The sequence below is a fragment of the Portunus trituberculatus genome, chromosome 17 (genome assembly GCF_017591435.1).
Source record: "Portunus trituberculatus isolate SZX2019 chromosome 17, ASM1759143v1, whole genome shotgun sequence".
Taxonomy (NCBI): domain Eukaryota; kingdom Metazoa; phylum Arthropoda; class Malacostraca; order Decapoda; family Portunidae; genus Portunus; species Portunus trituberculatus.
The window spans coordinates 33,852,525-33,869,954 of NC_059271.1; the positions used below are offsets into that span (position 1 = coordinate 33,852,525).

The 17,430-nt window shown below is 40.0% G+C and overlaps 1 protein-coding gene across 3 annotated transcripts in view; it reads right to left on the minus strand.

Moving 5' to 3' along the window:
• The window catches only part of LOC123504974 (elongation of very long chain fatty acids protein AAEL008004-like), a 35,180-nt gene extending 20,474 nt beyond the window's left edge, over window positions 1-14,706 (minus strand). Inside the window, exons 1-2 of one of the 3 annotated variants that reach the window (XM_045255955.1) lie at window positions 14,393-14,706; window positions 9,439-9,556 (exon numbers count right to left, since the gene is read on the minus strand). The gene's annotated coding sequence lies outside the window, so the exon portion shown is untranslated. Of the gene's footprint in view, window positions 1-2,711; window positions 2,772-5,302; window positions 5,461-9,438; window positions 9,557-14,392 lie in introns of those variants that run through there. The other 2 variants (XM_045255959.1, XM_045255956.1) reach the window with 2 other exon arrangements.
• Window positions 14,707-17,430: the final 2,724 nt, after the last annotated feature.

The following is a 17,430-nucleotide window of genomic DNA, read 5'->3' on the forward strand; positions in this document are numbered from 1 at the left end:
TTAAAGTATGTACAAATACATCCACCCCTTTTCTGTAAATTTTCAGCCTTTGGGCTGCAATGTCTAATAAACCGTAATATTATTATTATTATTATTATTATTATTATTATTATTATTATTATTATTATTATTATTATTATTATTATTATTTTTATCATTATTATTATTATTATTATTATTACACCGCGTAGTGTAGTGGTTAGCACGCTCGACTCACAATCGAGAGGCCCGGGTTCGAGTCCCGTAAAGCGGCGAGGCAAATGGGCAAGCCTCTTAATGTGTGGCCCATGTTCACCTAGCAGTAAATAGGTACTGAATGTAATTCGAGTGGTTGTGGCCTCGTTTTTGCCGGTGTCTGGAGTGTGTGATGTGGTCTCAGTCCTACCCGAAGATCGGTCTATGAGCTCTGAGCTCGCTCCGTAATGGGGAAGACTGGCTGGGTGACCAGCAGGCGACCGAAGTTAATTGAATTACACACACACACACACACACACACACACACACACACACACACACACACACACACACATACTCACACACATGGATAGTACAAGTGGTTAGTACATTCCAGGTGTAACCCTCTCCTTCGGGGAATGCTAATTATTGGCATCCAGTGGTGAGCGTCTCTATTGTGGGAACGATAGACTGTCTGTATGCCGTGGAGGATGGAGTTGCTTACACGCTCATACTGGTTTGTTGTCTCACGTACTTCTTTCACTCGGACTTTCACCCCCTGTAGGTTAGTTTTATGGCATCTGTAATAATTATGGTTTTTGAGATTTTTTACGGTATTTTGTCATTAAGGAAACGTAATATTATGAACTCTCATACTTGGTAACTCTCTTCTAAATTTTTTTTATTTTCACAATTGCTAGAAGCTATCAGCTGTGCAAAGAATTATATTTAGGTATACTAAGTTAGCTGTAGTAGGACTCGTAACACACAATTCCTACTTGTGTTTAGAAGCAGTCCGCAGTATTCAGTGTAACAAGCATTTTTAAGAATTTTTCATGTATCAATTTTAAAATGCTATAGTCATGCGGTCATGCGGCGCGGATGACCAGGAGGAGTAGTGTGGGATTATCAAAGGTGTGACTTGATGCCAGAATTGTGTGAGGTCAGTATTGCTCCACCAGGGTATATAGTGCATCTAGATTATGCTACACCGTTCTGGTCTCCACATTATAGGAAGGATATAGGTCTAATAGAATCAGTGCAAAGGAGAATATCTAAAAGGATGCAAGAGATGAGGGATATTGACTACGAAGCTAGATTGAAGATGCTAGATTTGCATTCCTTAGAGAGAAGTAGGTTAAGAGGGGACCTGAGAAGTATTGAAATGGTATATGGGATATAACAAGGGGGACATGGGCAAAGTTAACTTAAGATCAGTAGCCAAGATAGAACCAGAAATAATGGGTTCAAGCTTGAGAAATTCCGGTTTAGAAAAGAAATGGGAAGGAACTGGTTCTCTAAGAGTGGTTGATGAATGGAACGGACGCAATATTCACATTGTTAGTGCTAGGTCAATAGGGAGCTTTAAAAGAGGATTAGATGAATATATGGATGGGGATGTTAGATGGAATAAAGTAGCTACCTATGTTTACAAAGGGACTGCCACGGGTAAGCCTGAAAGACTCTTGCAGCTTCCTTAATTATCTTATGGTCTCTCTCTCTCTCTCTCTCTCTCTCTCTCTCTCTCTCTCTCTCTCTCTCTCTCTCTCTCGTAATGGACGAGATGAACCATGCATCAATCGTTAGGATATTTTGATAGCTTGAAACAAGTTATAGACAAATATTTAACACTCAGCAAATTTCAAAGTAGAATATTGTGATGAAAAACTCCAGAGATTATTTTACGTGACAACTACCTTAAAAAAAGGAAAGAAAGAAATGTTCCAAAATTTGTTACATAAAGTCACCGAATGATAGACTGACATGGTGAATCTCAGTACTGGATGGCAAGAGGGAAAGCTAAAATGAAAAAAATTTACATCTGTATATAGTACTGCATACTGTGATACTTTGTGTGTGTGTGTGTGTGTGTGTGTGTGTGTGTGTGTGTGTGTGTGTGCGTGCGTGCGTGCGTGCGTGCGTGTGTGTGTGTGTGTGTGTGTGTGTGTGCGTACGTGCGTGCGTGCGTGCGCGCGCGCGCGTGTGTGTGTGTGTGTGTGTGTGTGTGTGTGTGTGTGTGCGTAATAAAGCAATTTTTTAACACCGGTAGTCCTTCTGCATGAATGTTTAGTAACCCTTTATCATCCTTCATCACCATCGTCACCACAAACACATCGCCAGCATCAATATTTCCGTTTAGCCATTATTGCCACTTTTCAAACCCAGTCACCATTACCAGTCACCACAAGAAGAGTTGCTCGCACCTTTTCTCTGCCACAACACCCACCATCACCACCACCATTAGAGAAAGAGAGAGAGAGAAAGAGAGAGAGAGAGAGAGAGAGAGAGAGAGAGAGAGAGAGAGAGAGAGAGAGAGAGAGAGAGAGAGAGAGAGAGCAAATACAAACACACTACAGACAGGCAGCAAACAGATGAAGACAAAAAAAAAAAAAAAAAAAAAACTGAAAGAAGAAAGAGGACTAGAGAGGTCACTTCCTACCCACTTCAGACAGATGGGAACACAGTTTTCTTAAATGAGGACGGAGTAAGATAAAGAGAAAAGGATTTGATATGTACAGGTAAGAGTGGCCACTTACTTGCCGGTGTTCTCGAGGGCAGGAAGGGACCGACTGTGTTCTCGGGCGGAGTGACGGAGCCTTTAGGGAGGCTGGCTTAGGGGGAAGAAAGGGGGAGGAGAAAGAGGGAGAGACAAGTTGAAGGGTAAGAGGAGGGGGAAAGGCATTGAAGGGAAGGTGCAAACTTACTTCGCTGGGTCATTTCTGTTTATACTGACTGATACGAATGGAGATAGAGACGAATAAACCAAGAGAAATGAGGGATAAAAGAGAATGAGAAAAGAAAGTAGTTTTAGTTTGAGGGAAGTGTTAGGCGGAGAGAATGAAGAAAAGAAATATGAGCCGATAAAAAAGGACTATACATGTAAACCCAGATTTTTTTTTTTTTAAAGAGGAAGGTGATAGAGAGAAAAATGCGCTCAGTAATAGAATCCTTGGTGTGTGTGTGTGTGTGTGTGTTTTTTGTTTTTGTTTTTTTTTTCTTTACCTGTTCCGTAGTCAGCGGCATCCGTACCATCTCACATTGACCACTCAAATAGGTTAGATTAGGTTACAGGAGTTTGCTATCTGGTTGAATGTTCTTCGTTTTCTTTTGGGGAGTTGTATTATTAGTAGATAAAACGGAAAAAAAAAAGGGGTCCACTTAGTTCCTAACCCCCCTTGCAGGTCCAAGAAGGTTAGACCCAAAATAAAAGGGATACATTTCTTGAAACCTCCCTCATATATATAAGACATAGGAAGTTGGAATTGCAGAAACAGTCAGGAGTCCCTGAGTTTACCAGAGAAAGATAGAAATGATTGAGAGTACTGGTTAATTCTTGCATTAAATCATTAGAGAATTTGGACAGAGTAGGAGTGAGATAAAGAAGAAAGCCCTGTGCAGTGAAGCCGCAGGAGGAGTGGAGGTATGCAGTTAGTAAGATCGGAAGAGCAGTTAGCATGAAAATAACGATAGAAGACAGTCAGAGAGGAATTGATGAGACGAAGCGTGTATGGGCACCTGAGGCGGCCTTGAGGCCACGTCACACACACACACACACACACACAGAGAGAGAGAGAGAGAGAGAGAGAGAGAGAGAGAGAGAGAGAGAGAGAAATGTATGATTCTAGGGATGCAGTGAGAGGACTCAAGAAATGGTTTTATTACCTATGGTCTGACCATTTTATGAAGATAGTTTAGGTGTTGGCTTTTTCGGGGATTTCCCAGCCTGCGGCGCTGCCAAACCTTGTGCTGGGCAAATTATGGGATTAGAGCCTATTTGTGAATAAGAACCTTGCTTCCCACACACCACCTCTCTCTCTCTCTCTCTCTCTCTCTCTCTCTCTCTCTCTCTCTCCATATATAATTTACATTTCATGCAAATATATTTCTATAAATTACTAAAATTTGAGAAAAGAATCTGCCTGCCAGTCAGTCAAGCTGCCCCCCCTCCTCTCTCTCTCTCTCTCTCTCTCTCTCTCTCTCTCTCTCTCTCTCTCTCTCTTTCTCTCTCATTCTGGGTGGTAGCGGGAGAGGAAGTGACCCATGGATTAACACGGTCACTTTGACGTGTGACCTCACTCGGTCACCCAGATGGATGTGACAACGCTCGGAGGAAACGTTGTCAGGTTGTCAGGTATTATGTTTGCAAAAACAATGCAAAATATATTTAAAAATAAACACAAATTACTCTAACTTGCCTTTTTAGAGCATCACAATGTATATGTACTACAACACCATTCAACTAGTAAGTATTAAGTACCTGACTTGAGCTGCATATTGGTACATGTGTCACATCCCCGCAAGCCGGGAAATACCCGAAAAAGCCAACACCTAAACGATCTTCCTAAAATGGCACCAATCGCTATATGTGTAGTTTTCATTGTTCGCCAGCTGGTTTAATTCACAAGTTGGTCTTGCCTATCCCGCCGAACTGTTGCTCTTGTGGAAGCCCTATTGAATATATATATATATATATATATATATATATATATATATATATATATATATATATATATATATATATACTGATATTCATGCCTACATACCTCATAATATAAACGTTTGGCTATTTATCTATGTGTCTGATTGAAAATTACATAAAAAATATGCAAATATATTTTCCTAATGGTGCAAAGTATGAATGTACCAGTGTCCCATCAAAATATTTTTTTGTAAGTCTAATAGTACATATATACCTTATCACAAAATTTTCAGAGTTTCTGCATAGGATAATGCTCCACTCAAAAAGCGCAGAGCAAATATCACTGAGTAGCATTTACACACACAAAAAAAAACGATTTTCTGAGTCTGTGCCGAAATAACCTGGCCAACATTACCGAAACCAAATTTTCGTAACTGAATCACAACAAGCGCGGCCCGGATCCTGTTGGAGTCACCAAATATACTTCAGACGCTATGCCAGTGTATACGTGTGCAGTTGCAGACTGCAAATCGACTTCGCGCAAGCGAGATAGAGACGTTAAAGGCTGGAGTGTCGTTCCCAGGAAAAAAGATGCAGCACGGAGACGACTTTGGGAAACAAGGTGTAAGCGCGGGCCGACCTGGAAGGCATCCAAATTCCACGCAGTTTGCTCAAAACATTATATAAACTGGAATAAGGGACCATCACCATCCCATCCTGATCCTGAGTTATTTGAATACAGCGACTGGAAGCGAGTGGCGATGGCTCTTAACACGCTAGATTTGTTTACTTTTCGATAGTACAATCTCGGTGCATGGTAGACAATATCCTCTATACTGTTAATTTCTTAAGACTATTAATTGTTGTGATTTTCTGTATAAATGTAATTTATATTAAATTTTATGGAAAGAAAAAGGCATTGAAACGAAGCTTTTCCCATTAATGATCTTTCTATTTTTTGTCCCAGAAATGGAGATGGTAAAGAAGAGCGCTCGACATTTCCACTTTTTTAGCTTATATGCCACGAGTATATTCTTAGAAAGATTATAACTATTTTATTAAACCATTTAATATTTACAAAACGTGCAGAAAAGTACGTTCCAGTTGACCAACTTGCTGTGAAATAATTAACCCATCTGGCGGTTGAAGACACCTACATAGCAGATCGCGATCGGTCCCATACTCCCATTGTCAGAACATAGTTACCAACGGAATGGCAGAGCTGTAGACAGATGGGACTGGATGTTCAAAACATCGTAGCTTTCCACCACTATAAGCCTCTCTCTCTCTCTCTCTCTCTCTCTTGTTCTTTCTTTTTTCTAATGTCGACATTTTAATTTTCGTCTCTTAAAATTTATTGATTTTTGATACAGCCTATGTGGGGGATTGAAATAGTGAAGACTGTAGCTATTAATCCTCTGACCTCCATAGACCCTTCCTAATATCAATAAAATGGCCTTATCTTAACCAAACTGTCTTAAAATGCCCGCAAAACATGCCAGGATATCTTAAAATGCCCTCAAAACATGCCAAAGTCTTAAAATGCCCTTCTACACACACTCAAGACACCTCACACACCCGAACCAATTAAAGCAATCAATTTTATCCCCAGACACACTTAAAACACCACGTAACACCTCAAAATGCCCCAAAATACATCCAGCATACACCAAAATCACTTTTAGACACACCCCACACACACCCAAAAGCTCAAAACATACTCAAAAACAGTATACAACACCTCAAAATGTCCAAAACACACTAGAATTATCCCATACACCTAAACACACACACACACACACACACACACACAGCACCCAAAAATACCCCAAAACGCACCCAAAAGGCCGTGCAGTATGTCAAAATGTAACCAAACACATCCAAAATTCGCTATAAACATCAATATACACTAAAATCAGCCTCCCCCCCCCACACACAAACCACTTACAACACTCAATATCATACCCTACCACACTCTAAAAGCCATGCAACACCTCAAAATGCCTCCAAACTTACCTAAAACTCACTGGAAATACCCAAAATATACTCAAATCATCCCCCACTCTCACCAAAAAGACTCCTAACACATACCTACACCACTTATATCACTCAAAATGAACGCAAAACATACTCAAAATATCATACAATAGTCAAAATGCTCACAAAACATATATGTAAACAAACAAAAGTAAGAAAAACTAAAATAAAAACAAACTTCCCGTTGTCTCTTATGGCGCGCTATGAGGCTAGTGTGAGCCGAGAGGAAGGCAGAGCGGCGATCAGCTGTTCCTTTCCCTTCACTCAGACGTCATTAACTTGTTGCAGCGACATCTCTTTCTGCTGGCATGGTAAGTGGCGCTCTTTGCTGTGCTTTAGATGGCGTGTTGGGGTGTGGGCGACGGAGAAATCGGTGAAATAAGATGGTGTGGCGTGGCTGTCTTAGGGGCTACTGCATCTTCCAACCAAAACTACTGCTGGACCGCTGGAGTACTGCAGGACGGCTGGCTAGTTTTAGATGCAGAACATAACTCCATGAGGACCTAGCTAACAGTACCCATACAGACGATGAGGCAAGATTTGTTCAAGCAATTCCTGGGTCATCGTCTGAATGGGTACTGTTAGCTAGGTCTTCATGGAGTTATGTTCTGCATCTAAAATTAGCCAGCCGTTCTGCAGTCCTCCAGCGGTTAAAATAATTTAATATCCTGACTGACACACACACACACACACACACACACACACACACACACACACACACACACACACACACACACACACACACACACACAAGATTAGAATAGGTTTGGTTAAGATAATTTAATATTCTGACACACACACACACACACACACACACACAAGATTAGAATAGGTTAGGTTAAGATAATTTAATATCCTGACTGACACACACACACACACACACACACACACACACACACACACACACACACACACACACACACACACACACACACACACACATACACAAGATTAGAATAGGTTTGGTTAAGATAATTTAATATTCTGACACACACACACACACACACACACACACACACACACAAGATTAGAATAGGTTAGGTTAAGATAATTTAATATCCTGACTGACACACACACACACACACACACACACACACACACACACACACACACACACACACACACACACAGAAATGTTGGGTGGCTGTGAACGAACTATAATGATGGGAGATTTTAATTGTAAAGAGGTGTGTTGGGAGGACTGGTCAATGGAAGGATCAGAGTCAACATGGGGAAATACACTATTGACACTGGCAATGGAAAATGTGTTAACTCAGTGGGTCAAAGAAGATACTAGGTTTGGAGGAGAGGGAGCATCGTCAAGACTGGACTTGGTCTTTAGTACAGAGCCAATGGTCATTGAGGAGATGAGGGTGGAGTGCCCTTTAGCAAAGAGTGATCATGCAGTTTTGGAGTTCAAGGTGATAGATGAAGAGAAATCTAGAAGAAATGAAGAATATAAAGTGGGAAGATGGAATTATGCCAAGACAGATTTTGGAAACCTAAAGAAATTCTTTCAAGAGACAAATTGGATGAAATTCAAGAGTGCTATGGGAGCAAATGAAAAGTGGAAGGAATTTATAAAAATATACAAAGAAGGTGAGAAAAAATTTGTACCAATAAGACAACATAGAGAAGTTGGAAAGCAGGACTGGTTTAACGATAGATGTGAAAAGGCTAGAACAAGAAAAGAGGATGCATGGAAGAGGTGGAGAAGGAAAAGACGGATTAAGCAGTGGGAAAGTTACAAAAGAGCAAGAAATGAATATGTGTTGATTAGAAGAGAAGAAAGAAAGAAACAAGAAAAGGATATAATTGATAAATGTAAAGACCAACCAAGGCTTTTTACAGACATGTGAACAACAACATCAAAAATAGAGAAAGTATTGAAAGTTTAGAAGTAAATGGAGTATGCAGTGAAGATCCCAGGAAATGGCAGAGGCTATGAATGGATGCTTTCGGAAGGTATTCACAAAGGAGACTGCTTTTGACAAACCACTGGTAATGGAACAGAAAGGGATTATGAAGGAGTTTCAAGTAACTGTGGAGGAGATCAAGAATATGATGGGGAGTTTAGAAGTGAGAAAAGCTGTGGGACCTGATGGGGTATCAGGATGGATTTTAAGAGAATGCAGGGAGCAACTGGCAGAAAAAGTTTGTGAAGTAATTGATGCCTCATTAAGGGAAGGTGTAGTGCCCCAAGACTGGAAAAGAGCTAACATTGTCCCAATCTATAAATCAGGTAACAAGAGAGACCCATTGAACTATAGACCAGTGTCACTTACAAGTGTGGTAGCTAAGATGTGTGAGAGGGTGGTGAAGAATAGATGGACAGACTTCTTGGAGAAAAATGACATACTTTGTGAGTGTCAATTTGGTTTTAGAAAAGGGCGTTCATGCACGACAAACCTGATATGTTACTATTCGAGGGTGATAGATGTAATACAGGAAAGAGATGGTTGGGCTGATGGAATATATCTGGATTTAAAAAAGGCCTTTGATAAGGTACCACACCGGAGACTGATCTGGAAACTTGAAATGGTAGGAGGAGTGCATGGCAGTTTACTAAAATGGATGGAAGACTTTTGGTAGGAAGAGAAATGAGAACAATAATTAAGGACAGACCATCAGAATGGGGCTTGGTGGAGAGTGGAGTTCCACAGGGATCAGTGTTGGCACCAGTCCTGATCTAGTTTTGATTTTATTCTTAATTTGACTTACTTATATTATATCGTTGATTAATTTTTTTTTCTATATTTTTTATTTTGTATTTTGTTAGTTTTGATTTAATTTAAAAGGACACTTACCTAAATGTTACACCTTGATTTCTTCTCCTATTCCTCTCCTATTTCTCATTTCTTCATCATTCTCCTCCTTTGTTTCTCCTTCTTCTTCCTTGTATTGGTTCCATCTACACGTCTGAGCCTAGAAACACATCAAAACGCTAGATATTAGACAAAATATTGAGGAAATGAAAGGTGACTTAACATAACATAACATAAATAATAGGATAACAAAGGGCCACCAGGGCCCATCTAGGTTATCCTGTATCTGTCGCACAGCGACCTTGTCATCAGTACTTAAAGATACACTTACAAGTACACAATACATTATATACTAATTCTAAATATTTGGCCCATTAACAGGGCTAAGTCCTGCAGCGAAATCCTCTACAATTTGTGGTCCCCATACATGGGGATCATGTCTTATTTAACTATAGTAAATTTCTTATAAAAACTATCATGCAGTGCTATACATAATTATAAATCTAATAAATTTAAGTGCTTATCTAATCTGTTTTAAACATTGTCAAACTAGTGCTATTTACAACCGTCTCTGGCAATGCATTCCAGAAGTCTACCACTCTATGACTAAAGAAATATTTTCTTATATCTAACCTGCAGCCTTGCTTTCTAATCTTCCTGCCATGATTTCTAGTCCTATTTCCCTCCTCTAAGGTAAAGAAAGATCTCACATCTATGTAGTTTGTATCTGAGAACATTTTAAATAACTCTATCATATCCCTCTTATACATCTCCTCTCAAATGAAAACATGTTTAATTCCTTTAATCTATCTCTATACTCCAGGCGCTTTAATGCTGGTATCATCCTAGTTGCTCTTCTCTGAACTGCTTCTAACATGTTGATATCCTGCCTATAGTGGGGTGACCAGGCCTGTATGCAATACTCTAAATGGGGCCTAACATAGGAATTATATAAGCTACGCACCACTTCCTTACTTTTATAACTAACATTTCTATTTATAAAACCCAGGATCCTATTTGCCCTATTTCTTGCTTCTAAACATTGCTTTGAAAATTTCATAGTCCTGTCTATCACTACTCCTAAATCCTTTCCTTCCTCTACTGCCTCTAGCCAACATCCCTCCATCTCATAGTTAAAGTTTGTGTTGTCTTTACCTAAATGCATAACCTGACACTTTTAGAATTAAACTCCATCTGCCACCTGTCTGCCCATGCTATCAGCCTGTCCAGGTCTCGTTGTATTCTGTAATTGTCCTTTTCACCCTGTACTGCACATGCTATCTTAGTATCATCTGCAAACTTTGATACTTTGCTACTAATTCCTATATCTAAATCGTTAATGTACACCAAGAAAAGAAGAGGTCCTAGCACTGATCCTTGGGGTACCCACTAACCACTTCCTTCCACTCAGACATTGCCCATTTAATACTACTCTCTGTTTCCTATCAGAAAGCCATTCACTAATCCAATCAACTAACCTACCCCTATCCCATGTAGTCTCAATTTGTACACTAGCCTCCTATGCGGTACCTTATCAAATGCCTTGCTAAAATCTAGATATATAACATCTATGCTATTTCCATCATCTAACTCCTTGGTAATATATTCTAAGATATCGAGCAAATTTGTAAGACAGGACCTCCCTGATCTAAAGCCATGTTGGGTATCTCTAATTAATCTATTCTCATTTAAATGCTCCCAAATACTACCCTTAATGATTTTCTCTAGTATCTTACATACTATACTAGTTAAACTGATCGGTCTATAATTATTCGCATCATCCTTCCTACCTTTTTAAATATTGGAGTAACATTAGCTAACTTCCAGTCCTGAGGTATCTCAGCAAACCTAAGTGATCTTTCAAAGATTAACTTAAGTGCTTCAGAAATACTGTCTACACCCTCCCTAAGTACTCTGGCATGTAGCTCATCAGGACCACTAGCTTTCCTATCGTCTAGTTCAAGAATAAATTTCCTAATAATTCCCGGTTTTATATCAATATTTTCTAAAGCTCTTAAACTACTCGTCGCACTGTTTGTAACAGGATTTCCTATTCTTTCCTAGTAAATACTGAAGAAAATTGTTCATTCAATAATTCTACTATGTCTTCATTTTGATCCACTACTACACCATCTTTTCTGAGTGGTCCAATCCTATCCTTATTTCTTTTATCACTGACCTTGTAATAACTATATAATTTTTGGGATCTTTACTCCCAGCTCTAGCTAGTTTTATCTCTGCCTGCCTTTTACTTTTTTATAACCTTACTCAAATCATCCCTGACCTGTCTGTACCTAATCAAATCTACATCTTCCCACTTTTCTGCAACTCTCTGTATGCCCTCTTCTTCTCTCTGATCTGGCTACCTATCTCATGAGTCCACCATAATGGCTTCCTGTTTCTCTGCCTTATATCTTTGTAAGGGATACACTGCATCACTATACCCTTTACTACAACCTTAAAATATCCCACATCTCCTGTGCAGTTTTATTTCCAAAACTATCTTCCCAGTTTACCTCTCCTAATAACTGACATAACCTACCATAATTGCCTTTCTGATAGTTTGGGACTCTAGTCTTATTCACTATATTATCCCTACTGGAATTAATGATAAATCTAATTATATGATGGTCACTGTTTGCTAAAGTCTCTCCTACCTCAACTTCCTTTAAACAATGCTCAATATTTGTTAGTACTATGTCTAAAACCTTCCTCCCCCTAGTAGGTTTATCTACCATCTGCACTAAATAGTTATCCTGAAAACTTTCCATAAACTTATTTTCACTAGCATCTCCTACCATCCTCTCCCAGTTTACTGACTTAAGATTAAAATCCCTAAGATAATTGTCTGACTAGTACACCCCTATTTATCTCATCTACCATAAGGTTGTCTACATCTGCTGACTGGTTAGGTGGCCTATAAAAGCTCCTACTCTAATAACCTTACTTTTGTTTACTCTAACATCCAGCCATAAGGACTCTACTCTGTTATCTACCTTAATACCATTAACCTGACTGGAAATGAAGGATTTTTTACATAAATAACTACTCCTCGCCTATCCTACCAATTCTCTGGTGTAAATACATAATGTATCCATCTACTTCATATTCTTTCCTATTTTCCTAAACTTTTCCTCATTTACCCATGCCTCTGTGACACATACAACATCTAAGTCCTCCTCAACTATATAACTAGATAACTCGTCCTTCTTGTTCCTAAGACTCCTGGCATTTACATAAAAACATTTAAGTCCTGCTACCTTCCTAGATGCTGTCTCCTTATTTGGAATCCTAATCTTATTCTCTCCTATTTGCACCTGGAAATCTTTCCTAATCTTTTCACTATCTCTGTTTATCCTATCTAATTTATGTCTAGCATCTTTCTTCTGGAATGCATTTGCTACCTCACCCCCTACACTCCATCCCAACTCCCCTCCAGACATCCACTCAGCACATCCACACCCTTCCTACTCAGATGCACACCATCCCTAGCATACAAATCCTTCGCCCATAGAACCTATCCCATACATCCACAAAGCTGACACCCACATCCTTACACATCCCTTTTGCCCGATCATTCACACCAATGGCTCTAGACAACCATTCCCTGCTAACATACACACGAGGCAAGATTCCTGACACTACACACCTCCTACCACTCTCCCTTATCTTGCCTAACATTTCCCGAAATCTTGCCACTAACTCCTCCGACCCACCTGCTCTGACATCGTTCCCACCTACGTGCAAAACTACTACACTTAAATAACCTGCTCCTCTTCATCCTCCCTTTCTCCTTATCCTCCTTTATTTCTCCTTTCTCCCACCTTCTGCTACTATTATCTACACATCTGAACCTAGAAACACACGAAAACACGTAGAAATCACCAGATATTAGGCAAAATATTGACGAACTGCGGGTTTGGAAAAGAGGCGGCAGCCTATGTTGAGGGCTATGTTGAGTCATCACAGAGAACGGAGAGCGGGGTCACTCGGCTAAATTACGTAAATCATTTCATTTTAAAAATGACTTTTCGAAAAACGAAGCCACGGCCGAATGCTTGTTATTTTATGACGTGATAAATAGTAAAACGAAATTTTAAAATATCAAAACAACTCCAGCTTTACTAGTTTTCAAAAAATGTCTAAATTAAGTACGTTAATAGTTTAAAAATATTTTAACCCATAAATCTCTTCAAACGTCCTGTAAAGTCAAGTCATTTTCACTTGGTGAGTATTTTATCACATTTCAGGAAGTCTGAGCTATCTTTTTCGGCATTCTACAGCGAGTTAGACCGAGAAGCAGAAACGTGAGCAAATAAAATAAAGAAAAATAAGAGCTTTTTACAACAGCACCTATCACCATTTCAAAGGCCAACAATTTCACTCAATAGATTGTTTTCACTCTTAAAAGATGACAGACAATTCTTTGGTATCATAAAGGCCCACTTATACCTTCAAATAAAATTTTGACCGTATTGGCAACTCATATTTAAGCTATAAAACACCACTAAACGCCACATATTGACCCAACACAGGCGCGAAACACACTTCAAACACAACGAACTATTTATAGAAAGCCTAAAAACACCATGGAAGCGTAATATTAGCGTTAGCAAATAATATGAAAAAAATAGTTTGACCCAGGCCCCAGGCTGCCTTGGGTGGGACAGGGTCGGTGCTCGGGGGTCGGGGTGGGGCCAGGGGGGCGGGATGCATCAGCCAGGAATGAGATTGGGGGAAGGGCCGTGGCGGGGTCCATATGTTGCCTTTACCATGTCACCACAACAAAATTACGCCATATCGGAAATATATGACCATTTAATAGACTAGTGGGTGCATTCTGGGACATGCTTGGCTTACGGTAAGTGAAAAGAAATGAAATAAAAGCTGGTAATGATGACCTGCTTCATATCTATCACCTTTTCAATATCTGGGCACTGTTTTCACTCTCACATGTAAAGGAAACCTACAATTAACTGAATGACCTTCAAAGTACCTTAAATAAGTGATCTTGAGGCAGTGTGGAGGGTTGTGGTGCTTGCTTCTTGCTGCTAAACACTGCAGGGAATATAGCAACACTGCACTTGGGTGTGTGTGTGTTTGGGTATATTTAGGTAGGTTCTGGAGGTGTTTTGGGGTGTTTAAGAGTGTTTACGAATATTTGAGATAAATAAGAGTGTGTGTGTTTGTGTGTAGCAAGACTGTACAGTACAGCCCACCACCACTGTTACCAGACCACTACTGGGCTACTGGTGCTTCGAGCCTTCCACCAGTAGCAGAATATGATAACTATCTATTACTAATGAGATGCTGCACTTATACAAATATCACATATCGATTTTTTTTGTTATTGTGACATCTTTGTTTTCGTCATCGTGTCCAAAATTGGTTATTTGTCAAAGCAGCAAGTGTTAAATTGTATCTTGTTGTGCAGCGAGTGTTTAAATCTGCCGCGGCTAAACGAGGTGTCTCAAGGGCAGAATACGATATTTACCAACAAAACAAACACAAACAAATAGAAAATATAAAACAAATAATTCAACAATGACAAAATGTGTAAACAAACAAAAAATAAGGAAAAATCCAATAAAAACAAACGTACCGTAGTCCCTAATGGTAATGGTGACGGTGGAGGCAGGGTGAGTGTGTCCGTCCCCCTTGGTTATTTTTGTACCATTTACTTATTTGTTTTGTTGCTAGAATGAGGTCTGTCAGGAAAAAGACTTGCAAGGTGTGCAACTTGACTGGCAAGGTTAATGCTGAGGAGAAAGGTGGGAGATGTGCGGAGCAAAGTAGTGAGGTTCTGTGTGGGTTATGTCCTAGATGTCACCTAGATATGCAGCAGTAGAGGCCCTTAGGGGTGATATGGGTTGGAGCACTTTTAGAGAGAGATATGTGAAAGCGACCCTAAGGTATAAGGCTAGGTTAGAACGAATGAATGATGCAAGGATAGTGAGAAAAGTGTTTCTGTGGAATGTCAGGAGTAGCAAGTGGGGGAAGAGGTGTGTCAGGCTGGTAGCAAAGAGTGGGTTAGTAAGTAGTTGGGTTTTTCAACAGGTAGAAGGAAGACATTTAGAGAGAGACTGGAGTATGATTGTTAGAAATGGAGAAGGTAGAGAATGGGATGTAAGGAAGTGGAAGAGTGAGATAGATATAGTGAAAGGTGTGGGACTGGATGACTTGTTTAACTATAGTAAATTTCTTATAAAAAACTATCATGCAGTGCTATACATAATTATAAATCTAATAAATTTAAGTGCAGAAGGTTTCTTTGAAAGGGTGACTGCAACAGAGAGATTGTGTGAGATGAGGGTAAAGAGGCAGGAGTGTGAAAGGGAGTGACTGACGAGAAAGAAAGGGTGTCTGAGGATAGGATGTTTGAATGTGAGAGGATGGGATGTTGGAAAAATGGAAGACCTCAGCAGGGAAATGAATGTATGGAATGTAGAGGTAGTCTGTGTAACTGAAACCCAGCTAAGAGAGAGAGTAGAACTGGAGTCAGAGAGTTTTAGAATGATAGGTAAAGGTAGGAGTAAGCAGCAGAGGAAGGGGGGAGGGGTTGGAGTAATGGTAAGATTAGATGCAGGCGTGGACATAGAGGAGATAGACGTAGGGGAGTGTGAGATGAGTGAGGATGTTATGGCAGTGAGATTAGAGTATAAGGTAGGTAGGGACAGAGAGAAAATAATATTAATTGTGTGCTACATGACCGTTGAAAGAGCAGAAGCGAGAGCTGAGAATGAAAGAAAATATAGGATTGTTGAAAGGCTGGTACAAGAGAATAAGAATGAAAGAGTAATTGTGATGGGGGACATGAATGGTCATATAGGAGTATTGGGTGAGGAAGTAAATGGGAATTGCTATTAGATTTTGTGGAGAGGAATGAGCTTGAGATTTTGAATGTGACCATGGCAGAGGGCAGAGTGACATGGCGTGGAAAGGAAAGTGAATCTGTCATTGACTACATGGTGCTTAGCGACAAAGCGAGGGAACGAGTGAAAGGCATGTGGGTGGATGAGGAGAGAAAGATTGATGCAGCAAGTGACCATAATGTTATGGTATTGGAGTATGAGTGTGTGAAGGAGAAGGTGAAAGGGACTATACAGGGGAAGGGAAGGTGGAAAGTTAGAGAGGCAGACTGGGATAGTTTTAGAGAAGCAATAGAGAAGATGGAATGGAAGACTGGTGAGAATGGGCCACAGACAGAGAGAGGAGTGGATGAGTGTAATAGGGGTTTAGTTAGGAAACTAACCATAGCCGCAGAGGAGAGTATTGGTAGGATAGAACCAAGAGGTAAAGGGAGGGAAAGGAAAGGGAAGAGGTGGTGGAACAAAGAGATAGACAAGGCGAGGAAGGAAAGAAGGCAACTGAATAGGAGATGTAGGAGCCTTAGAAGGTACAGACAGAACAGTGAGGTAGAGAGAATAGAGTATGATAGAATGTGGGAAGAGTATAGGAGTAAGCAGCAAGAGGTGAAAGCATTAATCAGGAGGGCCAGAGGGAATGAGGAGAGGAAAATTATTGAGGAACTTAGGAGAAAGGGTGAAGAAGGAGGTAGGGAATGGTATAAATTTTTAAGAGGAGAGGAAGGTAATAAAGTAGACCATGTAGAAGAGTTAGTAGTGAATGGAAGGAGAATTAAGGAAAGGGAGGAAATGATTAGAGAGATAGAAGAGTACTGGAAAGCTATCGGAGGAGTGAATGAGCCAGCTAGGAACTTAGGAAACATCACCCTAGGTAGGAAAATAGAGGAAGGAATGAATGAAGAGATCAGTATGGATGAGATTGAAAGGTATGTAAAGAAATTAAAGAGAGGTAAGGCTCCGGGTATCGATGGGATTCTGAATGAATTTTACAGAGAGGGTGGTCGAGGAGTGATTGAGGGGCTGCATGAGTTGTTTGGAAGGATTTGGAGGGATGAAAGAGTGCCTGCAACCTGGAATGAAAGTAGAGTGACACTTGTACATAAAGGAGGTAGTAAAAGTAGGAAGGAAATTAGGAACTATAGACCAATAGCAGTGTGTGATTCAGTGT